General features: G+C 36.5%; 1 long non-coding RNA gene and 1 pseudogene across 1 annotated transcript; one reads left to right on the forward strand and one right to left on the reverse strand.

Moving 5' to 3' along the window:
- Positions 1-1,422: 1,422 nt before the first annotated feature.
- On the forward strand, positions 1,423-10,225 carry LOC105288485 (annotated as a pseudogene).
- A 2,168-nt stretch (positions 10,226-12,393) lies between these two features.
- Positions 12,394-27,718, reverse strand: LOC105295333. The gene is made up of 5 exons (XR_896171.2): positions 27,427-27,718; positions 21,839-21,870; positions 15,119-15,232; positions 14,527-14,583; positions 12,394-13,563 (listed from the first exon to the last, which is right to left on the reverse strand). It is a non-coding gene; the product is annotated as an uncharacterized LOC105295333 (long non-coding RNA).
- Positions 27,719-27,870: the final 152 nt, after the last annotated feature.

The raw sequence follows: 27,870 nt of genomic DNA on the forward strand, positions 1-27,870 counted from the left end.
ACTACCTATTGTATGATTTAATTAATGTGAAATGTCCTGAATAAGCAGATCCATAAAAATCCATGGTTATTTGGGCTGGAAAAGCTGAGGGAAAATGGAGGTAGGGGGTGACTGTTAAAGAGTAAAGCATTTCTTTTGGGATGTTGAAAATGTTCTGAAATTGATTGTGGTGATGGTTGCAGGGCTCCATGAGTATACTGAAAATCACTGAATTGTACACCTTTAAATGGGTGAGCTGTATGGTATGTGAATGATATCTCAATAAATCCATTACCAAAAAAATAATAAAGCATATCAGAACTTTCTCCCCTGCTCCATTTCTCCCCTAGTCATATCAAATGGCCATCAGTGAAATACTATACTAATGCCTCTATGACTATGATAGTCTGGAAAGAAATGCCATCCTACTGTATCTCTTTCATTATTTTAATACTCAAGCAATGTATTGGATGTAGTGTAGATCGGCCAACACATAATTCTATTTTACTTTTATTCAAACCCAGACTCCTAACAAAAGGCACTTATAAAGATAAATGCTAGAAGCTGGCTCTTTTTTTATTACACCAGAAATGACCGTTACAAATTAATGGAATGCTTTGAATTGGGCATAAACAAGACATCTACAGAATGAGCAAACATTTTTCATTTCTTTCTTTAATCCTTGGATTCATTCAGTGTGACTTCTAAAAGTGAACATGAGAGGTTTGCAAAAAGGAAACTTTATCTCTACTGAAGCTCGCCGACTTTAAAAATTTTACACATACACACATACACACACACACACACGGTGCTTTGAAAACCTTTGCAAAATTATGCACTTGAAAATAAATAATTTAGGAGGCAAATTCCTAAAAGACTACAATGGTGAAGCTAATTGCAATCATAAACTGGGCCTTACAGAACATGCTGAGTGTCTGTGAAAATTTCCCCTACCTGTTTTATTTGCTCAGGCTTCAGGTGGACCAAAAGACATTCATTGTGAAAGTCTCCATGACTAATTTTTTCTTAATCAAATCAGGAATGTAAATTTCCTTTCCTAATATCCCAGGGCCACAGGCCATGATTTCATTATAGAAAGGACTGTGGATATATGAGGGCATTTTAAAATCTGGGCCAAATGAGATTTTAAGACATTAAGAGCTAGTAAGAATTTGTGTTATGTTTAACTGCACGTTACAGAAAAACCAAATCTTTAAGATGTGAGAACATAAATAGTTGATTGCTACTAGTTAATTATAGCCTAGCCCATCAGATTGAACAAAAATCATATCTCTAGAGACTGCTCTTTGTATAATTGTTAACATTTGGAGGAACAAGGGACTGCTTAAAGAAGCTGGAATTTATACAGCCTCTATGTTTATGAAAATTAAGCGTACATTTTTGCATATAACTTCATGAACATACCCCGAAGAGGTTCCATAGATGTCAGTTAAGAATCCACAAAAACTTGAAAAAGGAACCAGAGATATGACACACCATGACCATAATGAAAAAAGTAAGTCTGACAACACCAAATGTTGACTAGGATGTGGAAAAACTGGAATTCTCATCCACTTGGAGAAACTCACAATTTCTTAAAAAGTTAAACATATATCTGCACTGTAACCCACTCCTGGGCAAATCCATTCCTGGGCATTTACCCAAAAGAATTTAAAACATGTGCCCATACAAAGTCTTGTACAATGCTATCCTTACCCTAATTCTTAACAGCAAAAAAACAGAAACAATCCAAATAGTCATCAGCAGGAGTATGGATAAGTAAATTCTGGTATATTCATGCAATGGAATCCTATACCAAAAAATAAAAAATAAAAAAAAAATTAAAGAACATACTACTTATATCCACAACAATATGGCTAAATTTCAAAACCAAGATGCCGGGAGTAATTTAGAAGACTACGAGGGAAACTAGTACGACATAAACAAATAAATATTAGAGTCTATTTATTGAAGGCTTACTACCATAAGCTTATAAGGGAATAGTACCTTTATTTTACTGATGTGGAATTGAGGCTCAGAGAGGTTAAGTAACTTGCCCAAGGTCACAAAACAAGTAAGCGTAGAAGCCAAGATTTAAACACAAGATAGTTTGAAGCCTAATCAATGTCAAACTATCCCCACCCCACCAGCTTCTTATGGTGCTAGAGCTTGGACTCTGCAAACCACATTTTGGGTTGTCCAGCTGCTCACTGTTAGGCAATGCCAACTGGGGATGCTGACAGAGGGAGAAAGAATGTGCTTTTTCCTGTTTGCTTCCTGTCTCTCTAAACATCACCCCAGAAATGCCTCTTTACCCCAATATTAGCAGGTTCTTCTTATAGGCTGATCCAATTTGTAGTTTCTCTGACACTTGTAAAACTAGCCTCAGTGATACCTGTACAAGCCAGACTGTGCCTCCACAGAAGTCTGGGTCCCGGGCCCCAGGACCATCTTCTGAATTTCCAAATTTTAATAATTCTAATCTCTTCCATCTGTTTCCCCCAAATCTATGGTTTGTGGTTACATTCTGCAATTGCTACTTCCCTGATACCTCAGTGTTCTCTTTTTATTTTTTCAATTATGTAATTAACAATTCTTTAAATTAAATTCCCTCAGTTCACATAACTGGTGTGATGTCTGTCTTCTACCATCCATTTTTGCTCTCCACTCCCCACTCATGTCCTCCATTTGCCTCCATAGGTGAAATGAGTGGGACTGTCACTCCCCCTTACACACATCCTGATTAGGTTAACTTTAGTTGTATTTGGGACCTGGGATCCTAGAAAGGAAACAAGTTTATTTAACTAGGGACCTCTAGACCTTTTTGGTCAAGCTCAGACAGAGTATTCATAATTTGATATATATTATTGTTCATGAACTTTATTGAAGTATATTTTGTGAAAAGTAAACTGCATTCCTTCAAAAGATACAATGTGATGTATTTTGACATATGTATACACCTGGGAAACCATTGACACAGTCAAGATACGGAACATTTCTTTCACCTCCAGGGTTTTCTCGTGCCCTTTTGCAGTCCTGGATGCCAGACAAACAACCACTGACGTGCTTTCTGTCACTATCAATTTGTCTGCATTTTCTTTACCCTTATGAGGCTTTCCTTCTAACAGGGAGGCAGACAATAAACAAGATAAAACAGTAGTATGCTATACAGTAATAAGTAGGGCATAGAGGAAAGTGATAGCATTCTGAATGTATTTTGAACATAGAAGCAAAGGAATTTACTTCTGGATCCAACGTTGAAGAGAGAAGGAATGTACGAAGTCAAGAAGGACACCAAGTTTTGTGGCCTGAGCAACTGGAAGAACAGAGTTGCCATTATATGGGGTGGGGAAAGTTGCAGAAGGTGCTGGATGAGCTTATTTTGTGGCACATTACTTTTTTGATGCCATTAGACATCTAGGAGGAAATGTCAGGTATATACAGTTAAATATACAAGTTCAGGAAAGAGGTGCAGAGTACAGATATATAGTTGAAAGCCATCAATGAATAAACAGTATTCAGAGCCAAAAACTGGATGAGATCATCCATTCAAGGAGTGATTATAAACAAAGAATATATAAACGTTGCTCTGCTCATAGGGTTATTGTTGGTGATATGTGTGTGTGTGGTGAGGTTTAGCTAGATTAATACTAAGAGTTTTATTTATTGAGTGCTTAGTATGAGCTAGATGCTGTGCTAAGAGCTTTATATCCCTTAACTCATTTACTTTTCTTATAAGTGAATTATTTTCTCCATTAAGATGATGATACTGAGTTTATATTTGTCCAACATCATAAAATTAGTAAGTGATAAAACTAGGATTTAAACACAGAACCCATGTTCTTAACCTATATATTTCATCTCATGTAATCTAATATAAAAATCTAATGGCTTTTGGTCATTCTAATACATGATAAGCACTTAATTAAATGCTCCTCCCCCCATTACATATCAGCTTTTGCTTTGGACCATAATCTGTTTGATCATGACTTTGAAATCATGAGTTTCAAATGGGCATGCTAATCATAACGACTCTTCTACTCAATTAATAGCTCCATTATGAGGGCCAAGCGAGGTAACGTCTAAAGAAGTGGATGGATCATAGATGGCTCCTTACTTGTTAGAAAGCATTATTGTACCCCTTTAAAATGAGCCTGTTTTGTGAATATGATAGAATCAGATCAAATGAGTTCTGCTCATAAAATGTATACTCCAGTTGCACAGAAGTTTGCACTTTAGAGAAATGCTATTCTTTGTGTGAGATGTTTGACTTTGACTTGGGACTAATGTTTCAACAACTGGCTGCTCAGAAACTGGAACATAAACTGAACTAGATGCAGAACAGAAAATAGAAAATTTCCACAATGGCAAATTTTTTTAAAGTCAAGGTTTAGAATTTTTTTCAGTTACCCTATTAGAATGTCTTAACATTCAATTATCTTTTAAGTTTATGAACTACTATAAACGCATTTTAGTTGCATAAGAAGTATTTCCTTCCCTTTTCTTTGATTTTAATATTAAGAAATGCTTCTATGCACAGTACATTCCCAAAGCTGAAGGGAATTTGATCCAGTATCTAATACCAGGTCTGTGCTTTTTAAGGAGTAAATAAACAAAGTGTGGAGTTTGAAGTCAGAAGACCAGCATTAAGTTCTGACACACTGTCTGAACCTTAACCTGGAAAGATTCTCAAATGTTCAGCCTAAAATAATGTTTTCTTCTCTTCATAGTATCTGCCCACAGATAAGCAGGGTGTAAGACTCAGGCAGGAAACCTCTCTGGCCTTGGCTTACTTCACTGACCACCAATCATCAGAGTTTTTTTAGGAACTTTTCACTCAAAAATATACAAGATGGAAAATACAGCACTACAATCAGCTAAACATCCACTGACCCCTAATTATATGGTAATCTCTGTACCCTATCTCCAGGAAGGAGATAAAAAAAATAAATAAAAGTTGTGGTCCTTGCTCCATGGCAGCCACAATCTATAATAAAAAAAAAAAAAAAACCACACATAGGTAAATGAAAAATAATTTTAAACCATTATAAACAAAATTAGAACAAAAGTAAATAATATGGGAACGATCGTGATTTTTTTTTGTGTAAAAGAAACTCAAAGTGAAAAAATGTATTATACGGGAAGAGTTCAGAGGTTGATTAGAGGTAGCTGTATCCATTTGTGTCATTTTCTTTCCTACCAGAGAATTCATGTTCTGCAACCACAGATATTGGATGATCTTTGATAGACATTCCACTGTTCTGTGACCCAGTTTCCTAATATATCAAACAGAAAAGCCTCCTCCTCATATCATATAATTCACAGGGTGATAGTTGGAAAACACTGAGAAATATCTCATTGTAATATTGCATATATATTTAAGATAAAATGTAGATAAATTAAATTACATGTCACACTTACATCTATGATAATTAAAAGATGATACAGTGAGGCAATTTATCTTTGCAGCCTAAACTTAAGGTAGATAAAAATAAAAATCTTATGACAAGATAGACCCACACAGAATATGAATGAAGCTTACAGGTTTTTAAATATTTCAGTCAGCATTTTTAATGTATCAGGAGTGGGATGTTGAGAAATAAATCACTAAAGTGTTTCTAGCAAGCAAATAAAGGTTTTTGTTTTTGTTTTTTGTTTTTGTTTTTGTTTTGAGAATTAAGTTTTTAAAAGAGTGAGTACAAACTAATTAACTCAGTTGCTGCCCGGAGTATCCACACCATTTATTTTCCTTGGGTTAAGTGGACAGCAGAAATTTCCTTGGTCAATTTCTAATTGAAAGAAATAGAAGGAATTCTTCCATCTAATGCAGCCCATAAGAAGGGACCCAGAAAATGTTTGTTGAATAAATGAATCAGTAAATGAACAAATCAATCAATTGTTAAAAACAGACATTTATCTGCTGAAAATGATCCTGCTCTTTTGGGAAGACATGATCTGTAATTATTACTATATTTGTCAACTATTTTTCTGTTCTAAAATTGATGTTACAGTATTCTAGAAAATCACTTCAAAGTACTTACCTGAAGGGCAAGTCATCAAACAGAACTTGGGGATATAAGCAAGCTTAAGACCTGTCAATATTCTGTTTTACCTTTAAGCTGAGAACTCTAGAAATTCCTGACAAGAAACAGGAATTTCCCATGAGGTTTCATAAGTAGCTTCAGCTAAAACAGAATGAGACAAGAAGTCTGTCTGGAGGCAGCTAAGAAACAACAGGAAAGTGACAGGACCCTAGGGATAAGAGGTCACCATTAAAGTCCCCTCAAACGAATAGACTTACACCCACAGGTGAAAAGATAAATAGAAACAGACCTGACAGCCTGCTGGTGAATGTGTTTCAGACTGGCTTGATAGGATGGAAAGAAATGGACAGAGATGAGGATAGGACTTCCAGGAGTCACCTCCATCTATAGTTCAAGGAAGAGTAAGGAAAGACTACACCACTCAGCTGAAGCTCAAGGCAGCTCTGTGTGCGGAGTAGAAAGTTCTGTTACAACTGAACTCAGAGGGGCCAGCGGAATTTAAAGAGGAAATTTAGGGCAGGCCAGGGCCAGAGAATGCAGCTCCAAGATCTAAATCCAAGGTTGGTTCGTACTAAAAGTTTGTTAGGGGTTTAAAATGTTACCCAATAGGCCAGACATAGTGGTAGCCTAGAGTGGAGGGAAGCCTTAGATAGACTCCAAAACCCAAAAGCTTGACAGCTCCCCTCAGAACCCTCAAATAAACTTCAAATTCAACATATCAGAAACGATATGTCAAGATTGTTTCCTGAAAACCAGCTTTTCACCTTTTATTGCTCCCTAATTCAGCAAATGGCATGCTCATTCTTCCAATCTCCTAGTTCAAAAAGTTAGGTCTCATCCCTACTCCCCTTTCCCCCACCCTCTATATCCAATTCTTCTTAAATCTGATCATTTCTCTTCATCTCTCCCATCATGCTAGTTGAAGCCATTCTCATTGTTTGTGTGGATTTATAAGTAGCCTACTAACAAATATCGCCTGAACCACTTTTGTCCCCTATAACTTGTTCTCCACCTGCAGCCAGACTGGGCATCTTTTCAAAATGCAAATCTGATCATGTCATACTGCTGGTCAAAGACTTCTCACTGCTTTTGTGATAAAGAGGGGACTCCTTTAAGACTACAAAGCCCAGAATGCTCTGGCTCCTGCGTACCTCTCTAGCCACTTCCAGTTCCACACTGCCCACAGCAATCTGTCCTGGCCTTTCTGTCCTTTAAAGCCCTTTGCTCTCAGTAAAATCCATCTTGCCAAAGGGCCTTTTCATCTAGTAAATCCATCCTTTCAGACTAGCTCGAACAGCTTCTCCTCAGGGAAGCATTTCCTGACTTCCCTTGCCAGATTAAGTCTCTCATTTCTGGATTCTCCTTATCCCAAAAATCTCTCCCGCATAGCTCTTCTCACAGTTGCAATTATACGTTGATTCATACAATTTGTTTTTTTGCTATTACTATTCTCCTTAGATTCTCTAAGTTCCACGAGTGCAAGGTGAAGGTCTGCTTTTTTTTTTTTTCCTCACCACTGGACCTTGAGCTCTCAGAAAATAGCAAGCAGGCCAACATTGTTGAAAACTAAAAGACTGATTGCACAGAGACGAAAACCAGAAAGATTCAGGGGCCATCTGAGTGTCTGTCTTTCTGTTTCTGGTCTCTTTCACGTGTGACCAGGAATAATTTTAAAATACAGCTTTTTTTTTTTTTGGTCACAAAGTGCTCCCCTGCCCCAGGAATTCTTTTTTTTTTTTTTTTTTTTGGTCACAAAGTGCTCCCCTGCCCCAGGAATTCTTTGGTGTCTCTCTGTTCCGTGCCTGAACGCTGCCACCTGTCGGGACATCTTCAATGGCTATGAGTGTGTATGCCTGGCAGAATACAAAGGTGCAAGAATGGACAGCTGACCAACACCAAAGAATGGCCCCAAAACCATTGTCTATAATAGTAATGCGTGACTATTAAATAGAAATTGTTATGAATGGGAAGGGAATTCTTTTTTAAATAAATGATGCTAGAAAAATTGGGTTGCTAAACAGAAAAAAAATAAATGTTCTTACACTTCTAAATAAATTCTTTATGAATTAAAACACACACACACACACACACAATGCCATAATGACACAGGGTGAGGTCCCTGGTTATAATTCCATCAAGGGAAAAGGCTATGAGCACTGTCAATCAGAATCTTTAGGTCTCTTTAATACAATAAGAATTTTTTTCGATAATGTAAGTGCAATTTTAATGGCAGCTCAGTTTTGAAATGTGTAGAGTATAAAAATGGTGAAATCTAGGGCAATAGGAAAATAGTCTCATAATAGTATTTATCATTATAGGCTAGGAATGAAAAAGATATTTTTAAAGACCTTTTAGTGACGTAATCTAAAAGAATCATTATTAGAAAAAGAATTTTAAATCAAATGTAATATCTACATGTATTTTCTGATAGAGAAGAAATTCTTTCAAAGGTTTTCATATTAACGACTCATAAAAGATTGAACAAGCGAGGACTCACATGTTCTGGTTGCTTTAATTTACTTCTACCTATACATTTCAGACCAAAACTCTCCACTTCTATCAAAGTTCTAAGATTTAATGTATTATTTTCAAATAATCCACAATTAATATTTATAATACGTTTTCATACTACTTTGGTTCTGAAGCCAATGTTTATTTGTTGAATGAAGTCAGTTCTTGTTAAGTGTTTATAAAAATTTTCAAAAGGTTTTGTTTTAAAGCATCAAATCTAATGAAAAATAAACATGCTTTTAGGCCTGAGCTGCAGTGGTGCATTAAAGAAGTGACTACTTAGGCCACCGTGGCCACTACCCGGCACTGAGTGGGTGCTGGGGCCCTGGAGTCTGGGGACCGAGAGCCTGGCTGATTTGGGGGAGCACAAGCCAACTCAGAGCCTTCATACTTCATACAGTCTCATCTACCATTTTCTTTCTTTTAAAGGTATATGGCTAAGACCTGGTCACCATTTGCACCTTACCCAGGATTCTAGTTTTCTCATGGTGAATTCTCAATGGATCGGACTCTTGGTTGCTGCCAACTCCTGGGATACTACTATCAGAGGGGTTTGGAAGGCAGAATTTTCATCTTTTAAAGGGGAGGAGTTTTTTTGCTGTTGAAACTGATAGCTGTTGTCTTTGCCATGCTTCTCTTTTGTGAATTTTTAATCTACTACTTAGTCACTAGTAATTGGCCTAAGGTGAAAAATCCAGCCTGTGAGGGTGAACGAGAAACTCTTGAACCTGTGCTGAAAGCCATATTTTTGGCTGACAGCCACTTGCCTGGGGAAGTAAGAGGTCACTGGCTAGATGGATTGCAAAGAATGGCAAATGGAGAGAGCTTTCTAGATGGCCCTGTGGTTGTCTGCCAGAGTTGTCTTCATTCTGGGGGACGTCTTTGGTGAAGGGAAGTTGAGTTTCTCGGGGCCCGGGCAGATGATGTGGAGTGGTTCCAGAAAATGTTCAGACACCTGCGTCACGTGCGGCTGCAGATAGCTGCTGGCAACCATAACACTGGCCTCCACTATCAGATGAACACATTCAAAATAAAATGATTTGAGAAAGTTTTCTGCCCCGAAAGGCTGTTTTCATAGAAAGGAATTCCGTGATAGTCAACAGCATTGCACTGCAATGGGATGACTGCAGCATTTGCTCTGAAGAAGCTAGCCTCATCAAAATTTCTCACAAATTGAATTGCTCCCAAGACGAACATCGCTCCAGACACTGTTGGGGTGGGCAGCCACTGCCAGCATCAGCCCCAGCTCTTCTGCAGCATTTTCCACTTTCCTGGAGAAGTGACATTAACTGTTCTGGGGACAGTGGAGGCACCTCCAGAAGAAATGGGGCATCCCCTTTAAGGAGCGTTATGATGTGCTTTCCCTCAAGGCCTCATAAAAGCTGCTGTGGTGGCTCCAACCGTGCCTGGTCCTGAGTGGTCACACACTGTGCCTGCGAGGTGCTCCATGGGGCAGGGATCCCCAAGCTCAGCGTGCCGTCTTTCAGTTGAGGGAACAGAAACAACTCCAGTTCCATCATGGGCAGCATGACACCCACAGAGTACGCCCTAGCCAAGTGCTACCTTTCCTTCAAGGACACGGTTCTGATCACATACTGCAAAGCATCTGGGTTCCTTGTGGTCCTCATACTGGTTCACTTCAGGCTTCTACCCTCACCTTTTCTTTTTGGTTGGCAGCTACTCAAAGAATTTAAGACTGTGAAGAGAAATAGACTTTTTGCATTTAGTAATAAATATCAAAGCCAAAGAAACTGAACTTCAGGCAATGATCATGTGAGATGAGACCAAAGTAGGCTGTCTCTATACACATGGTAGAAACTCTAAATCTTTGATGCAAAATTACTACAGAATAGTTGATTGTATTCAGACTATAAAAATGGAATGTCTGTTTTCTCATTTTATCAAATCTATGTATATATACATAATCAAAAATTGTATCTGTACAATATGTAAATGCTATTAATGTCATCACTTGCATGCACTAGACAGTCCTTCCTTCTCCAGATGGACAAAGCAGTCCTGGAGCACATTTGGGATTAGGTGTACACAGACCAAACATTGGGTTTGCTTTTGTCCTACTCTGAAGTCATTCTCAAACTCCTATATATTATAAAATTGTACACTGAAATGTACAGATGCTACAAGAAGAAATAAATTGTTTACACAGACTTTTGTTCTTCTGTGCTAAATTAATGGAATCAGATTTTTAGATAAGTATAATTTTCTCTCCAGCAGACCAAGTTGTTAAATCTGAATTTTAAGGCCTATGATCAAAAGAAGCTTGACAAATATACTAAGAAGAGGTTTTGGGTATTTAAGAATAAATGTCTTAATAATTTTAAACCAAAAAAAATTGTATTATTTTTGTATTTTTTTTTCTTAAGAGCCTGGCACTTCAATCAAACTTTTAAATAGGAAGTTTAGTTACAGGGGAGTTGTTGAGTAATAATGCATGTAACACTATACAACTTAATTTTTTGTGGATGTGGGGTGTATATCTTCAGTTTTTCTTTTGTTTTATTTTGAAAGTGCAATGAAAACTGAAAGTAATTTCTATTTTATACGTCTCAGTTCAACTGAGAGTTTTATGAAATGGTTAAGGATGTGAAGAGCAGGAATTCAGTGACAATAAGATAAAATATGTGTTGCACTGATTGTCTATAAAGTTGTCATCCTTTCTTTCATAGACAAGTAGTAGTATTTAAAATTGTTGTTTATAAAGGATTATAAAATGCTGACTGTATTATAGAGTAATCTTTAAAATACCCAACAAAGGCTAAAAGACTAAAAAGAAATTAATGAAGTAATATAGGCTAGGATGTTACTTCCCTGGTTTGCATTGTTGAAGTATAACTTCGGACATCATTACAGATTACCTTTGACCTAAGGAAACTACCCTCAAAGCTGTGACTGTGGACAGAATAGGAAATGTCCTTGCTACAGTGATTCTTGAGTTCTAGATATACTGTGCCATAAGCCAAGGCTGCATTTACAAATCTTTCAAGTTTGAGAAATAGCCATATACTTTAACTTTATATTTCAAATAGAAGTTTCATAATGATTCTTCAAAAGGCAAATGGAGATGCCACCTTTGATTCTCCTAGGCAGACACAAATGCTGATTCTCATTTGTCTTTTTCATCTTTTTTGTTTATGATGGAACCTGTTGTCAAGTAAGTGGTTCAAAAGCTTTGACAGTGAGGATAGTTGACCTATTCCCACCCAGGGAACTTGAAAAGTCTTTAAAAGCAGAATAATTGAGAAATATATTGTTTGGAGAGAAAAAATATCCTTGGCTCCCTGAAAGAAGCTTGCGACGTTAGTATGGCATTGTTTGTAAGATGTAGATGATTAATTTGTATCGTGTGTGTGTGTATGTGTGTGTGTGTGTGTGTACACACACATATATATGTTTATATTTATCAAGTAGTTTTAAAAGTACAATCTGATAAAATGTTCTAAATTCTAAAAAACAAACAAACAAAAACAAAAAAGCAATGTGCTTTACAGGCAAAAGACACTCATGTACATAAATATACAAATATACAAAGCCTCACAGTTTCAATGAATCATTAATAAGACTAACATAACTCATTTATTGAGTTCTTACTGTGCCAGCTCTGTCGTGAACACTTTGTGATAATTATCTCCTACTACCCACTACAACTTTGTAAAACAGGCTATATTTCTGTTCCTGTTTTATCATCCTTTTTATAATTCTGACAGAATTCTAAGGTTTAAAATGGTTAAACAAATTACTCAAGGTCATAGCCATTAAGAGTAATAACCTTGGTTAAATAAAACATTAGTCTGAAAGGGAACAAATAATACATGAACAAACTAAATTGCTGATTGTTGACTGATTTTAGAAGAGTTGCAGAGGGTTTGGCTTTCTCATACACACTTATTATAGGTGACCTAAAATACCAAGGACTGAAAGAAGTAAATGACTACAGAACAAACAAGATGCTGATTAATACATCATCCTTTCCATCCTAAATAAAGATTTCCATTTATCTCACTCATATAATTATAATTCAAAAGCTCAAAAAATAACCCTGTAGAAAATATCAATTAGTAGTTTGCTGTGAATAAATGTTGACTTGGTCTCTGATTAATGTTCTGGAAATAGAGTTGTTTCCAGTGCAGTGGTCTTTCCCAGTTGCTGAATTTCAAGGAGCACAATTTAACATTCTACAAAAACAGACATATCATCAGGAAATTGGATGATAGTCACTACTCTGAATGATCATTGTCATCCTATTTGTGTTTCTACTTCTCACCAGAGTTTTAGTTAAATTCTTAAACAGTCTCATGTTTGAAAGTTTTGTCTTCCCTGATTTAACAGGAAGCCCTGTTCGGGGGGCAAAATTTGCAAAGCAATTACCATAGAGAGGTCACATTATTTCAGTCTTTGTCAGGAACCATCTCTATCCTTGTAGAATATATGTGTTCTTATTCCACTATACTCCTCTGTGCCAGCAAGACCTTTGATGCTGTTCTTGATCCAGTCAACATTATACTTTTAAGTATCATACAGCATATTGCCAAAAAATAATTCTGCGGTATATACTCTACTAAACTGAGACACATGTCAAGTTAATATCAAAGCTACACTGGCAAAGCACTAGAATTTTAGAATAGTCTGCATTTCTTCATCCTCATCATTAGTTAAGCAGTCATATTTTTGATCTTCTAATTCTTTTGGGGGGAGTTGTGATATATACTTCAAAATCCCCTGAGTGCTATTAGAATATTTCTCTCTTGACCTAGAAAGGGGGAACTATAATAAATTTCCTGCTGACTTAACTCCCAAAAAAGAACTATTTGGTAAATTCAGTTTTTTAACATCTCTATTTCCATTTTTATTAAGAAAAATGTGACAAAAAAAGCAAATATCAAGTTTTACCTTTGCTTAGTGCTTCTACAGATAGAACTCATTCTTAGCATTAGGTCTTAGAGGGATCTATGAACCAGGTACCAGAAATTGAAGTGTAAATGTCCAGCCCTCTGCCATTCACTCTTTCAACCTGCAAAGGAACTTATAGATACCCTGTAACCACAGCCAAGACTATTCACTTTTGAAATGGGCTCACAGTCAAAAGCCTACACCAACTCATTTATATCAGCTGCACAAATAGTCATTGGTCCAAGTTTTCAAAAAACAAAAATAGACACTTAAGTCAATAAAATGTAAACAGTAACTGCCAGTATAGCACTGTAATTTATTCTGTGAGAATCTAATTAGAATACTTTAATGTTCTGTAGGAAAATGTGATGAGAAATAAATGGGTAATTTAGCTAAGCTAGGCTCACTGAGTCAAATATATTGACTGAACTTTTAAAATCCTGTATTCAATATCTTCCCAATTAATTTTCGGAAAGAGTCACAAAAAGCTTCAGATTATCTTATCTTCCAATATGTCTATCTGGACGCTTAAGTGTGGATGAAACACATTTTCAGGAGAAGTAACTAAAGTCATAGCATTTAGTTGGGTCCTTTTCATTGGCAATTATTAGAACTATATTTTGTCCAAACAACAGTCCATATAACTTAAAATAAATCTAGATAATAACAAGCTTTCCACACAGCCTATAGAAAGGAATTTATTCCACAAAGTTCAGTGGATTGGTCTCATTTGTCATGATCTGCAGTAGTTAACAAGAGTGTAGACAGCATGTTTATCACCATAACACTAGAATGGTTTTTTAAAAAATTCATCATTTCAACAACTTACTTAGTTTGCTATAACAAAGCACTGGCTTAAAATGCAGCAGTGAGCTTCCTTTCTGATTTAAAAGCTGTATGTATCTCTGACAGTTCTGAGCAGTGCTTTTTATGGCTTTGTTTACCTTGTTCTAAAATGAAATGACAATTCATTTTTCACAAATAAGCTGAAGAGTCGTTACAGCAGATATTTTTTCCTTTGAAGTAAATTTAAAAGAGGTTTTCAGATGTATACATTTTCTCTTAAGTATCAAATGGAAAATACCTCCAAAAGTTTTGCCTTCCGACATCTGGTAGAAAGCCTTGTAAAGCAGGATCTACTCTATAAGCAAATGACAAACTGTGAGCGTCATAATTTGCACCTCTTTTAAAGACACAATTTTCCACATTCTAGAGTTTGGTAGCTTCTTTCCTGTTATACTGGAAACACAATAAAATCATTGCTTTTGAACAAGAAAGCGTGTTGGTTCTTGGACTAATGCATTTTATGCTAAAAAATACAAATTCTGAAGTGTCCTGTTTTTCATTTAAAGGTAGCTCTGTTTTTTAAAATTTACTTATTAACTAACTTCTTTTACTCAATGTAGAGCTATATAAAACTGCAAAGTAGAAAACAAGACACTTCAGGTCTGGTCTAGGAGCTAGCACTGATATTTAGGAAATACCAGTTTTTGAGAAAATACTGAAACTCTTTGAGCCTCAGTTCTCACAACAATAAAACTAGACAAGATAACCTTACAATCTTCCATGTCTACAACTCTATGAGTCTATGATTCCATAATCTAAAGGAGGCAATTTGATATAAGCAAGATGGTTTGAATCCATAAGGAAAAGTAGTAAATTCTGGTATTACCTACCAAGGAGAGTAACTGCCCATGGTTATGTGTCAGAAAGCACAGCTGTGTCTGATAGCGAAAGGTGTCTTGAGAATGTATCCTCCTCATTAAGGCTTTTCTTTCTTCTTCAATTTCCTAAGGTATTACACACAATGGCAATTGAATCTGCTTCCAATGATCTATCTTTTCTTTCAAGAAACTGTTTATCTTAAATATAATGAATTTACTTTTATCATTAAAGTGAAATGATGCATGCATTTTTATTACATTTTTATCTTCTATGAATATGTGAAAAGAAAACAGGTCTGTCCCAGCACGTAACATATAAACTAAAATATCTTATAGGCTACAATATTTTGCAATTAACTATCCTATACTATCATCCAGGAGTCACATAAATTTTTATCCATAGATGTATAGTATTTTATTATTATCTGTATTTTATACATGAGGAAACAGGCCGAGGATAAGCATGGGATCTATTCATGAATATACAGTATCTCTGAGCAGGTCAAAAATGAAATATACAAATGGCCAATAAGCACATAATAAATGTGTTCCACATTATTAATCATTAGGGAAATATCAGTTAAAATGCCAATGAGATACCACTATACATCCGGTGCAAAACACTAGGCACTATGGTGAAGTTAGCTGATATTTTCACTAAAGTTCTGTTCAGCATTTAAATTTTATAACCATTTTTATGTCATAAATGCAGGTCAATTATGCTCTCTTTCGATACATATTATCCTCATGACTTTTAACCTTTATATCTTGTGTTTATTGTTCCTACTTGGTATTTCACATAGTCGAGGTTTTCCTGTAAGCGAACTACACGGAAGTAGTAGCTACATATTTGATTTTTATTAACAATACATATAATGTCAGAACCTACTTCAGTGTGAATCAACCCTGTAAAACTTTCATGAAATTGGTTCTATTTAGTCCCCGGATGCAAGGGGTTGGGATGGTAGTGGAGGTGAGGGAGGAAAGAGCTACCATTGACTTAGCAAGGGATCATGCCAGACAAAGCTAGCAACTACGGTGACACCAAATATCATTCTTATGGCCCGTCTATAATGCACATATTACCAACTCCATTTTACTATTAAGGGGAAACAAGGCCTAACAGAAAAAAGCAGGTTCAGAGAGGTAAAGTAACTTGCCAAAAGTCACGCAGCTGACAGAGCTGGTATTTGAACTCTGATATGTCTCACTGCCTCCTTTTTTCCTTTCTGCTAATCCAAAGCTTTGGAAAGTCTCAGAAATTAACTGGAAAGGATCGGTGCTAGAGAATGGAATATGGTGATAATGTAGCTCCAACATTCTGGGCGATATTGTTGTGACTCTAAAACTGCACAGAGATGAAAAAGATGTCATGAAAATCTAAAATCCTGGAATATTACTTGGCCATAAAAAAGAATAAAATCTTACCATTTGTTACAAGATGGATGGACCTGGAAGGTATTATGCTAAGTGAAATAAGTCAAATAAAGAAAAACATGATCTCACTTACATTTGGAATCTACAGAACAAAACAAACAAACAAACAAACAGACTCATAGGTCCAGAAAACAAACTGATGGTTGCCAAATGGGAGAGGGGTAGGAAGGCTGGGTGAAAAAGGTGAAGGAATTAAAAAGTACATTTTGGTAGTTATGAAATAGTCGAGGAGATGAAAAGTACAGCATAGGGAATACAGTCAATAATATTTCAATAACTGTATGCTGTTAGATGGGTACTAGACTAATTGGGGAGATCACTTCATAAAGTATGTAACTGTCTAACCACTACGCTGTACACTTGAAACTAATATAAAATAATCCTGAATGTCAACTGTAATTAAAAAATATAAAAATTTTTTAAATGAAAAAAAGTAAAAATATAAAAATAAAATCCTTTAAAGAAAAAGTGAACAATTCTAAATAATAAACAGTACATACAGGAGAAAGAGAAAGAATAGTTTTTAAATGGAGCTGAAGTTTCTTTTTAGGTGATATTTTTAAACTACTCCCAAGGGAAATTATGGGTAAACACCAAGGATCAAAATTAACCTGTAGAAGGCAGAAGGCGAGGCAAGAGTGGTGGACCCGAATCTCTGGAAACTTCGTAATGATTGGGAATTGTGTAAATTTACATAAACTGGCCTTGTGAAAAAGTAGTGAGACACAATAATAATTGCCAGACTTGAAGACTAAATGGTGTGAGAAAGAAAAGGGACTGTGGCTACCTTCAATGGGAATGATTAGAAGATGGACTTTCACCAGGTACAATTTAAATTACAAATGAAGTACAATTGACTAAAGGTAATGTGAAAATGAACAGAGAGGAGAAGTTCAAGGGAAGGAGGGTGGATTTAAATGTCACTTGTATGCAGATGACCTCATGGATGAAGATGGGGCCACTCAAAACCCAAGCACACTGAAAGAAAAGCCAAAGACACAGTTTTGGGGAGACTCCCTGAGTCCAACAGAAGTGGAGAAAAGTTAATTATAGGTAATAAAAAGTGATTAAGCAAACTACTCCCTAATTGCTACACCCTGTAATTCTGTGCTACCAACTAATGCTTTGTCAAGACTAAAATCGTATTCTATTCTAGTTAGGTTTTTTGCATGATGATAAATAACTTTCCTCCATTTTCAGGGTAGCATTTTTGTGGATATTGTTTTGTTCTGGTTTGGTTCAATTTGATTTATGAGTCTGCTGTCATCTGAAAAACTGATTATTGAAAACAACTCAGATGTTGCTAAGGCGTCTGGAATTTTCTGCCTTTTGATGTCAGAATCTAACAGACCATCTTTGTGGAAAGGTTTGATTGGTTCAAAATGGAAAAGTCACAAAAGAAGTCAAGAGACACCAATTTTTAGGACTGTGGTGATGTGTGCTTAAGGATATAGATATGCCAGTATTTTTTTCTGTCACGGAGAGCCTGAGTCTTGGACTGTCAATCAAAATAGGCTTCAAAGACTTAAATACATATATCTGTCAGGTTTGTCAAATTTTCTTTAGGGTCACCCTACTGAGTTACTTAGAAAAGAGAATTTAGCTAAATTAAGTAGTGTGTTTTCTGGATCCCTGAGGAACAAAACATAATGAATTATAACACTTTTAGTTTACTCGTTTGGCTTTCTACAACTGCTATGAAGTGAACTATCTCCATTTTCAAATGAAACTTAAGTGCAGGAAGTCAAATAACTAACACAAAATCTTGCTAGGATCCAAGCAATAGAAGTCATATAACAACTTGGTCCTTGTCCCCTCCTCCAGGTCCCCTCTCTGCTAGAGCATCAGATTCAAACCAACAGAATGTGCCCACTTTGACCTGTGGCTATAGATGTCCTCTTTTTTCTTTTCTTTTTTTAAAGTAAATTTTCTTTATTAAAATAAGTAGACAGAGAAAAGTGTACAAATCTTAAGTGTAAAGCAGTTACTTTTTCCAGTTTTATTAAGAAATACTTGATATACATTACTGTATAAGTTTTAGGTATACAGTATGATGGTTTAATTTATAAATATTGTGAAATGATTAATCAGTTAATTTTTATAAAGTGAATAAGTCATGTTACTACCTTCCAGATGAAAAAGTACATATCAAAGAATAGAACACTACCAGCACCCTACAAGCTCTCAGTCTCTTTCTTGCTAAAGGAAACTACTGACCTTTAACATCATAAATTACTTTTGCCTGCTTTGGAACATACTATAAATGACATTAGAAACATAAACTCAAAAATTTGGGTCTGCTTCTTTAGCTCCACATTGGTGAAATATAATTATGTTGTTGCTTACTGAAGTAATTTATTCATTTTCATAATTGTGTAGTATTTCATTGTGACTACACCACCATATATTTGTCCATTTTACTGTTGATGGGAACTCGAATAGTTGTAAATAACTATTTTTTTTTGGTAAATGTATGTATGCAATTTTTGGTAAATGTATGTACGTATTTCTGTAAGGATTATGGTAAATGTATGTATGCATTTCTGTAAGGATTATGCCTAAGACTAAAATAGCTGGGATATGTAACTTTAAGAGATATTATCTAACAACTTTCCAAAGTGCTTGTGTCAATTTATACTCTCTCAGTGTAGAAAAGTTCTAGTTGCTCCAAATCCTTGTCCTTATGACACTTGGAATTCTGTTTTTCATTTTATTTTGGTTGTTTGGATGAGTATGTTGTGGGATCACATTTTTCCAGGTTTATTAAGATATAATTGAAAAATAACATTGTGTAAATTTAGTACAAAATGATTCGACATACATATATATTGTGAAATGACTACCACAGTATGGTTAATTGACACATCTATCATCTTGTATAGGTATCATTTTGGGGTGTGTTGTGAGAAGAAAGATCTACTCTCTTAGCAAATTTCAAGTATACAATATTTTAACTTGTCACCATACTATACATTAGATCCTCAAAATTTATTCATCATATAACTGAAAATTTGTACACTTTGGCCAACATCTCCCCAACTCCCCCCATTTCTGATAACTATTGTTCTACTCTTTGCTTCTATAAATTTGACTTTTTCAGGATCCACATATAGGTGAGATCACGCAGTATTTGTCCTTGTCTGGCATATTTCACTTAGCATAATGCTTAGTCCATCCATGTTGTCACAAATGGCAGGATTTCGTTCTTTTTTAAAGCTAAATAATATCTCATCGTGTGTATACCACAGTTGCTTTATTCATCTGTCAACTGATATTTAGGTTGTTTCCATGTCTTGGCTATTGTGAAAAATGCTGCAGTAAACATAGGGTAAAGATATCTCTTCAAGATAGTGATTTCATTTCCTTCAAATATATACTCAGAAGTGAGATTGCCAGATCATACAGTAGTTCTATTTTTAAATTTTTGAGGCATCTCCATACTATTTTCCATAATAGCTGTACCAGTTTACATTTCAACAGTAGGGCAAAAGGGTTCTTTATACCTTTGCCAACATCTGTCATCTCTTGTCTTTTTGATAAGAGCCATTCTACCAGGTATGAGGTGAAATCTCATTGTGGTATTAATTTGTATTTCCCTGATAATTAGTGATGTTGAACACTATTTAATATACCTGTTGGCCATTTTTATGTCTTCTTTGGAAAAATGTTTACTCTTGTCCTTTGCCCATTTTTAATTGAATTATTTTTTGTCTTTTTGCTATTGAGTTGTACAAATGTCTTATATATTTTGGATATTAACCTCTTGTTAGATATATGGTTTGCAAATATTTTCCATAGGTTGCCTTTTCATTTTGTTGATTTTTTTTTGTTTGTTTGTTGGTTGGTTGATTAGTTGGATTTTTTGCTATACAGAAGTTTTTTAATTTGATGTAATCCCACTTTTTTTTATTATTATTTTTGTTCTTTGTGCTTTTGCTGTCATATCCAAAAAAATCACTGTTAAGATCAACGTCAAGGAGTTTTTGCAATCATTGTCTTATTTTTTCTTAGTCTGGCTAAAGGTTTGTCAATTCTGTTTATCTTTTCAAAAAAATAAAAAACACCTTAGTTTTGTTGATTTTTCTATTGTTTCCCTATGCTATTTCATTTATTTCTTCTCCACTCTTTTTCTTTCTGTAGGTATCCTCTTCATGGTGTCTAGCAGGCCACAAACATGAGCAAGGGTGACATCTACTCAAAGATAGATGTGTTCCTAAATAATCTGAGTAAATATGCTAAAATCATGGTTTCATAGAATACATATTACAACGGCATTTGAATTGTTTTTATTCTGCACTTAGCATAAATGGTATTCTATATGCTAAGCTGAAACAATAACTACTTTGCCTAACATTGTTTCTTGAGAAAATATGCTTCAAATACTAAATACCAGATTATTAAATTAGTTATTCCGACACAACTCATTTATAGACTGAGGCTAAAACTCATACATAAAAATTCCTATCATTGTTATGACAAAATTAGTAAAAATTTTATAACCTTGAATAAATCTTATCTAAAAGAAAAACTGTTCCATGTTTTAAACTCTGAAAGTTAAAATCTACCATTTTCATCCATATATTACTTGTGAAGCGTTTTTCTCTCTCAGCTACAGATCTCAGCTAACTTTCTCCTCAGTGTCTGACTTAAGTTGGAAAAGGCATATCCTTTCTCACATTGATACAACAGTGAAGAAGACTTCATTTGTCCTCTGTGGGAGGTGATTAAAGGCTCCTTGCCTTCTTCCTGCCATGTGGATCATGAGCATGGGTAAGAAGTAATAGTCACTAATCACAGCGTGAAGTGGACACTGGCTACCAGACTTGGACTGGGTGGTCCCATAGAAAAAATTAAGGTTATATTCAACTTCACAAATGAACATGAGTGGGAGTGGAAGGAGGGGAGAGAATAGCTCTGAACTTGAGAAACAAAAGGACATTCCTCAGCAAGCAAGAAATAAATGGCTTCTTGCATCCCAGAGGCAGCTTCTGCTCCAGAAAACTAAAACTGCTTTATTTGTTAAACAAATGTCTGAAATATGCAGTATGCTTTAGGACCACAAGTAAAAGTATATGCTATCGCATTCTTAACAAAACCCATGGCAGCTCTTTTAAAGCATGGTTTCTATCTATATATCCATACATTTGCTTAGTCCAAGGTGAAACAGCCCAGCGCATCCCTATCTTTAGAGACACATTTCATGAGGAATGAATACTCCGTATTTAAAATATTCTTACCCAAGTTTCTTCCCCACTATATCTCTGTGTGTTGCATTTGTTTCACCCTAGTACTCACCTTGGTATTAAACTCTTCCCTTCCACTGGTTTCTGCAAAAAAAAAAAAAAAAGAGAGAGAGAGAGAAAATAAAAAATCCAATCACAGCAAGTATTTTGAAGTTGTAAATGTATTGAAGATTTGGGATATTGTAGGGAGATACTGCACGCCATTCCATCATCTCTCTCCACTCTTCTCTTTTTACCATTTTCTTCAATCTCCTCTCCTTTTCTGTTCAAAATAATTCTATGTCCCTTTGTCAGAACAGGCTATGATGTGCTATGGTACAAAACAATTCCCAAACTAGTGGCTTCATACAAACATTTATATAAGACTGAGATCATTGATGTGCTTGTAGAGTACCTACAGAGGTACTCTATAGACTGAGGTTAAAACTCATACATAAAAATTCCTATCATTGTTATGACAAAATTAGTAAAAATTTTATAACCTTGAATAAATCTTATGTAAAAGAAAAACTGTTCCATGTTTTAAACTCTGAAAGTTAAAATCTACCATTTTCAACCATATATTACTTGTGAAGTGTTTTACAAGTGTTTTACAGATTGTACAGAGACAATCTGAGTCGAAGCTTTACATTTAGCTCCTATATACTGTGGATAGTTATTCAAATACTGAAAATATTCTAATAGGCCAAGGAGGACAGTGTAGTTCCTTAAAAGGAGCAGTTAATTTATTTTGGCCTAGTGGTTACTAAATTAGTATTTCCTTCAGAATCATGTAGGGACTTTAAAAATTTCAAATGCCTGGGCCCCATCCACAGATATTTTGATTCAGTAGATTTGATGTGAGGTCCAGGACTCTAAATATTTAACAAGCTCCCTAGGTACTTCTGAAAACTATCCATGTTCGAAAACTACCCCTCTACTTGAGGGGTCAGCAAACTATAGCCCTCAAGCCAAATCTGCCCCACTACCTGTTTTTTGTAAATAAAGGTCAACTAGAATGCAGACATGACCACTCACTTATGTATTGTATGTGGCTGTTTTCGTGCTATAATGGCAGAGTTCAGTAATTGAGACAGAGACCATATGGCCCATAAAGGGTAAAATATTTACTATCTGGTCCTCTATAGAATAAGTTTGCAGACTCCTGCTCGTGTCTGTTTCATGACTAATTTCCGGAGTCATGTTATTACTTGTGATGGGAACTAAGTAAGGCATTGTAGATTATCACTGCTGAAAATAACTGCACTTGAACTGAAAAATTTAAAGTTGTTAGTATCATGAGAAAGATGATTCTTTTATATATACAAATTATCAGCCGAATTAATTTTTCCTGAGTTATACTGCCCCCTACTGGTAAAAAAGTTAAATCACAGATGCTTAATCAGATTAAGCATTACTAATTACATAATTACTGAAATCAGAGTCATACTTATAGACTTTGTGGCAAAAGACCTTAGGAATTAGACTACACTTAGTAGAAAAGAGTAGGACCAGTCTGGCTTAAGGCTGACAATTTTAATGAGAAGTAGAAACCCTTCCTTCTGTAAAATTCCTTACTCTTCGAAGACTATGTATTATTCCGTGTAGCATTTCCAATTAGATAGGTCTTTTATCTCAAGGTGATAAATTTTCTCAGGGATATTTTGGCCACTTGTGATGCCATATCCATCTCTATAATTGAAGCACATGCTATCAAAATGGTCAGAATCATATGTGTACTTGCTGTGATAAACTGTGATGAAAAAAGTTTATATAGGAAACTAGATGTATGCAAACATATGCTAAGATGGTTACCAAGGGGGATTGCACACATTTTGACAATAATGAAATGGCACAGGATGAAACTATTGGTTTACTCCCTTGACTACTGATTAAAATCATCTGAGGAGCTATTAAAAAACAATGGCCAGACCTCCACCCCTGGAGACTCGGATCTAATTGCTCTGAGGCAGCAGTATTTTAAGTTCTCCATGTAATTGTGATATACAAGCAAAGTTAAGAATCATCGTTCTACAGCAATGTTTCTCAAATTTTAAGGTATATTAAAATTACCCGGGGATCTTTTTAATCTGCACGTTGTGATTCAGTAGGTTTGTGATAGCGCCTGAGAATCTGATTCCTAACAAGCTTCAAAGTGATGCTGATGCTGCTATCTATGGACCAGACTTTGAGTGGCAAGGAATTACATCATCCCTAGCCACAGTTTTTATGCAGTCTCAGTGGTTCTGAGATCTTAAATTACCTAAGTAGCACCTGGAAGTTAACTAAACATGCAAATTTGCAAGCTCCAGTCTCAGAAATTAAAATTCAATGGATCTGTTTTTAACAACTGTTCCAAGTGATAGAGATTCATAGTCTGAGAACCAAACACACACTAACCTACAGAAATGATATTTATTTTACAAATCACATTTTTTAAAAAGATGGCAGCATTATTTATTAATGTTACAAGCTACCTTGACCAATTGTGTGGAAATTTTTCTCTTGTTCCAGCTGTACAAAGAAATTATCCCCAAATTCAGTGACTTAAGCCAACAACAATTCTATTATATCTCATGATTTTGTGAGTCAGTAATTGGGCAGAGATTGGCTGGATGATTCATCTGCTCTCCCTGTGGCATCAACTCAAGTCACTTAGTTGTAAAAGGCTGACAAATGGGCTGGTGTGAAGAGTCCAAGACGGCTTCGCTTCATGTGCCTTGGCCAGAAGGCTGGACTCAACTGGGGCTGCTGCACAGAATGCCTACACTTAACCACTCCAGTCTGGCAGTATCAGCTGGTGTGGTAAGTCTCCTTGCATGGTGGCTCAAGCCTCCCAGAGAGAGTGTTCCAAGACACAGGAAATAGAAGTTGCCATTCTCTCAAGGTCTGTGTTCAAACTGGCAGTGTCATTTCTGCCACAGTTTATTGGTCAAAGCAGTCATAGAGCCCAAACAAATTCAAAGGGAGGAGTCACAAACAGGCTACAGTTATGGGTATGCTACCCCTTGAAGAACTTCAAGTGCAGCTGCATAGGTCCCTGAACTCAAAAGGGCCCCATGCTTGATTTAATGCTCTACTGTTGCCATCTTGAAATTCTTTATAATTTTTGAACAAAGGGCACTACATTTTCATTATGCACTAAGTCTCACAAATTATGTAGCCTGTCTTCATCATAAATTTTACCTTTTAATGGGAGGAGTGTTAAAAAAATTGTAGGCGTCTTTAAACAACCATAGCTGCCTGCCAAAGGCTTTATTCCTCACTATATATCTGTATTCAAAGTTAGCCTTTCAAAATACAAACTGAAGCATGTGAGTTAAATTCAACATAAAGGGAAACAAATTATGAAGCTGCAAATTATAAAATTCTGTGATGTTTTAGGATTAAGAAATATGCTAAAAACCAAACATACTACTATTCTGAGTAGCTGCTAGCATTCTGTATTTAATCACCTCTGGAGTCACTCAGGTCACTTAGGCATTAATCAAGGGTTATTCAAGGTCAGTATGCTTGCTGAATTTATACATATTGGCCTTGATGAGAAAGATAGCCAGTAACTTCTACATAGGGGGAAGTCTCCATGGTGTCAGGAAATCTGAATTTGTGTTTGGGAACATCTGCAAAACTAGTTAAAGGGTATTAAAGAAGGCAGTGACAATTCATATGCTTTTTGAGAGCTAGAGCCACATGTGACATCTCTTTGAGTCATCAGTCATTTGTACTACATTATGTTTTCAGCAAGAACTCAATAAGAGTTGTTGGTGGTGAATCTAAAGAACAAATGGTATAACAACAATAACAATAACAACTACCAAAAAAAAAAAAAAAAACCAAGATTATAGAACGCAAATATAACAAAGACCAAGGTCAGGAAAATAGTTGAGTACAATGCTTTGCACATAGTAGGTGAGGATTGCTGAAACTATTGATGTGATAAACTCTTGAAAGGTGTAATTATCCAGAGACAGTTTCTTAGAGAAAGATGCTAGACTTTGAAAGAAGTGAGGGTTGGCAAAAAGTAGTGAAAGGAAATAGAAACCACATTTGAGGAGAGGAAAATCAGCCTGACTAGGGTGAAGGTACGTCAAAGGGTGTTTCTGGATGGAGGAGAGGTGGGAAAAGAGGAGATTCATTGCTTTGGGGCACTCTGTCTCAGGCTGCAGAATCTGAATTTACTCCACAAGTTGTGGGAAGTTACTGTAGTTTGTAATTGGTTTGGAGAGAACGGGCGATGGATTTTTATTTCATTATGCAAGCATGATATTGGAAGTCTTCAGCTGAGGCACATTCCAAAGGAGGTGCAAGACTAAGATGTAGAATTTTTCAAAGGACATGGTCAGAAACCTAGTGGAATGATCCTTAAACCACAGATCTACATTGAAGATACAAGAATTAGAAGTTGCAGATCAGAAAGGACTTTAAAAGGGAAAGAATTCTTGAGATAAAGTGGTGGTGGGAGTGTTTCCTTTATCCCAGGAAACTATCTGAAGAGCTTAATATGCATCTCCTGGAGTTTAAAGAACACAAAAGCCTGATGTCTGATTCTCTCCTGAAGAAAACCTAAAAGGTAAGAGAAAGGACGACTAGCTATTTTGATGGAGGGACTTAGAATTGGCCTGCATCCCCAGAGTTCTTTGGGGCAAAGATTGTGTTTCCTATTGTGGTATATGTCATGATGACTTGAAAGACTTGTTCTTCCAGCCACTGGAAATGATGCCAGCAGACAGCCCTCAACTGCCCCTACAGGGATTGTTTGGGCTAAGGAGAACTGATAAGTGGCTGGTATAAGGGTATAAAATCCCAGCTCCCTGCCCCAATTTAGGACAACTTTACAGGGCCATCTCAGCTTCGGAACTCCCTGTAGATTGGTTGAGGCCTCTATTAAGACTGCAGCAGAGCTCAACTTCTCCCTCTGCCCAATCTTGCTTCTTTCCATCTTTTCCATAGGTGTTGACCCCAAAAGTACTCCCTAATAGATATCTTGCATGGTTATCTCCATCTCAGAGTCTGCTTCCCAGGAAAACTGACCTGTGTAGGCCTCTGGGGGAAATGAACCAGTGTAGATTATCTTGGATTTGTCCAAGGGAACACCTTGGAGGAATGAACAAACATTAGCAGAGAGGATTCTTAAACTATAACTAGATTCCTTACAGCTGGGAAAGGAGTGAGCAACAGCTGGAATAGAGCTGCACCAGCCCAGATCAAGAGAACTACAGATTAAAGATTCCCAGTTACGAAAAGTCTTTGAAGAATTTACAAAACTCTAAGAGAAAAGGGGTCAGCTTTAATGGTTTACTAAGTCCAAAGAGCACCAACATCCAGCTCACAGCAGTGTCAATCAAACAGGAGCCTGTCTTGCCCTCTCTCCTGTCCTTTCTCACAGAGCTCCAAACCTGAAGAGTTTGGAAGCCCGAATTAACAGGTGGAAGGGGCAAGAACACAAGACAGGGTAAGAGAGAAGATGCCAACTCCATCTTTTCTCTGACTTTAAAATCTAAAATGGTTCCCCCATTTCTTTTCATTTTTCATAGCACCTATACCCCACCCTTCCCCCAAATACTGTAATATTCTCTTTCCCTTGATTTGGTGAGATGCCCCACAGTTTCGCTGATGTGTGGTCTCCAGTGCCCGTAGTTGCAAAAAGTCAAAAAACCTCACCTCGTCGAAAGATTGTTCCTGATGGTCTCAGGCTGTAAAGCCTAAAAGCGTTTTCTTGGCTGGTACTGTCTTGCCGGGCATACCAACTTCTTGTATACTGAGCGACATTTAGTGCGAGGCACACAGCAGGCGCTTAATAAATTCCTCAGATTCCCAAGTGCCTTCATAGAGGAGCGCTGGGTCAAGGTAGGAGACTGGACGGAAACAGCAGCAGCGGAGGGAGAGCAACTCTGAGCCCAGGCCAGTGCTCACTTGTGAAGCATGCGCCAAGTCAGGGAGCCTCGAGCCTGGTAGAGGCAGCTGAGAGACGCCCCGCGTGCGTGCGCGCAGCCACTGCCCCGCCCCCGTCCTACTGCCCCGCCCCGTCCTGTTGCCCCGCCCCGTCCTGCTGCCCCGCCTCATCCGACCCGCGCCACTCTCCCCGCCCCGTCCCGATGCCCCGCC

This window comes from Pteropus vampyrus, unplaced genomic scaffold, assembly GCF_000151845.1.
Source record: "Pteropus vampyrus isolate Shadow unplaced genomic scaffold, Pvam_2.0 Scaffold1, whole genome shotgun sequence".
NCBI classification, from domain to species: Eukaryota; Metazoa; Chordata; class Mammalia; order Chiroptera; family Pteropodidae; genus Pteropus; species Pteropus vampyrus.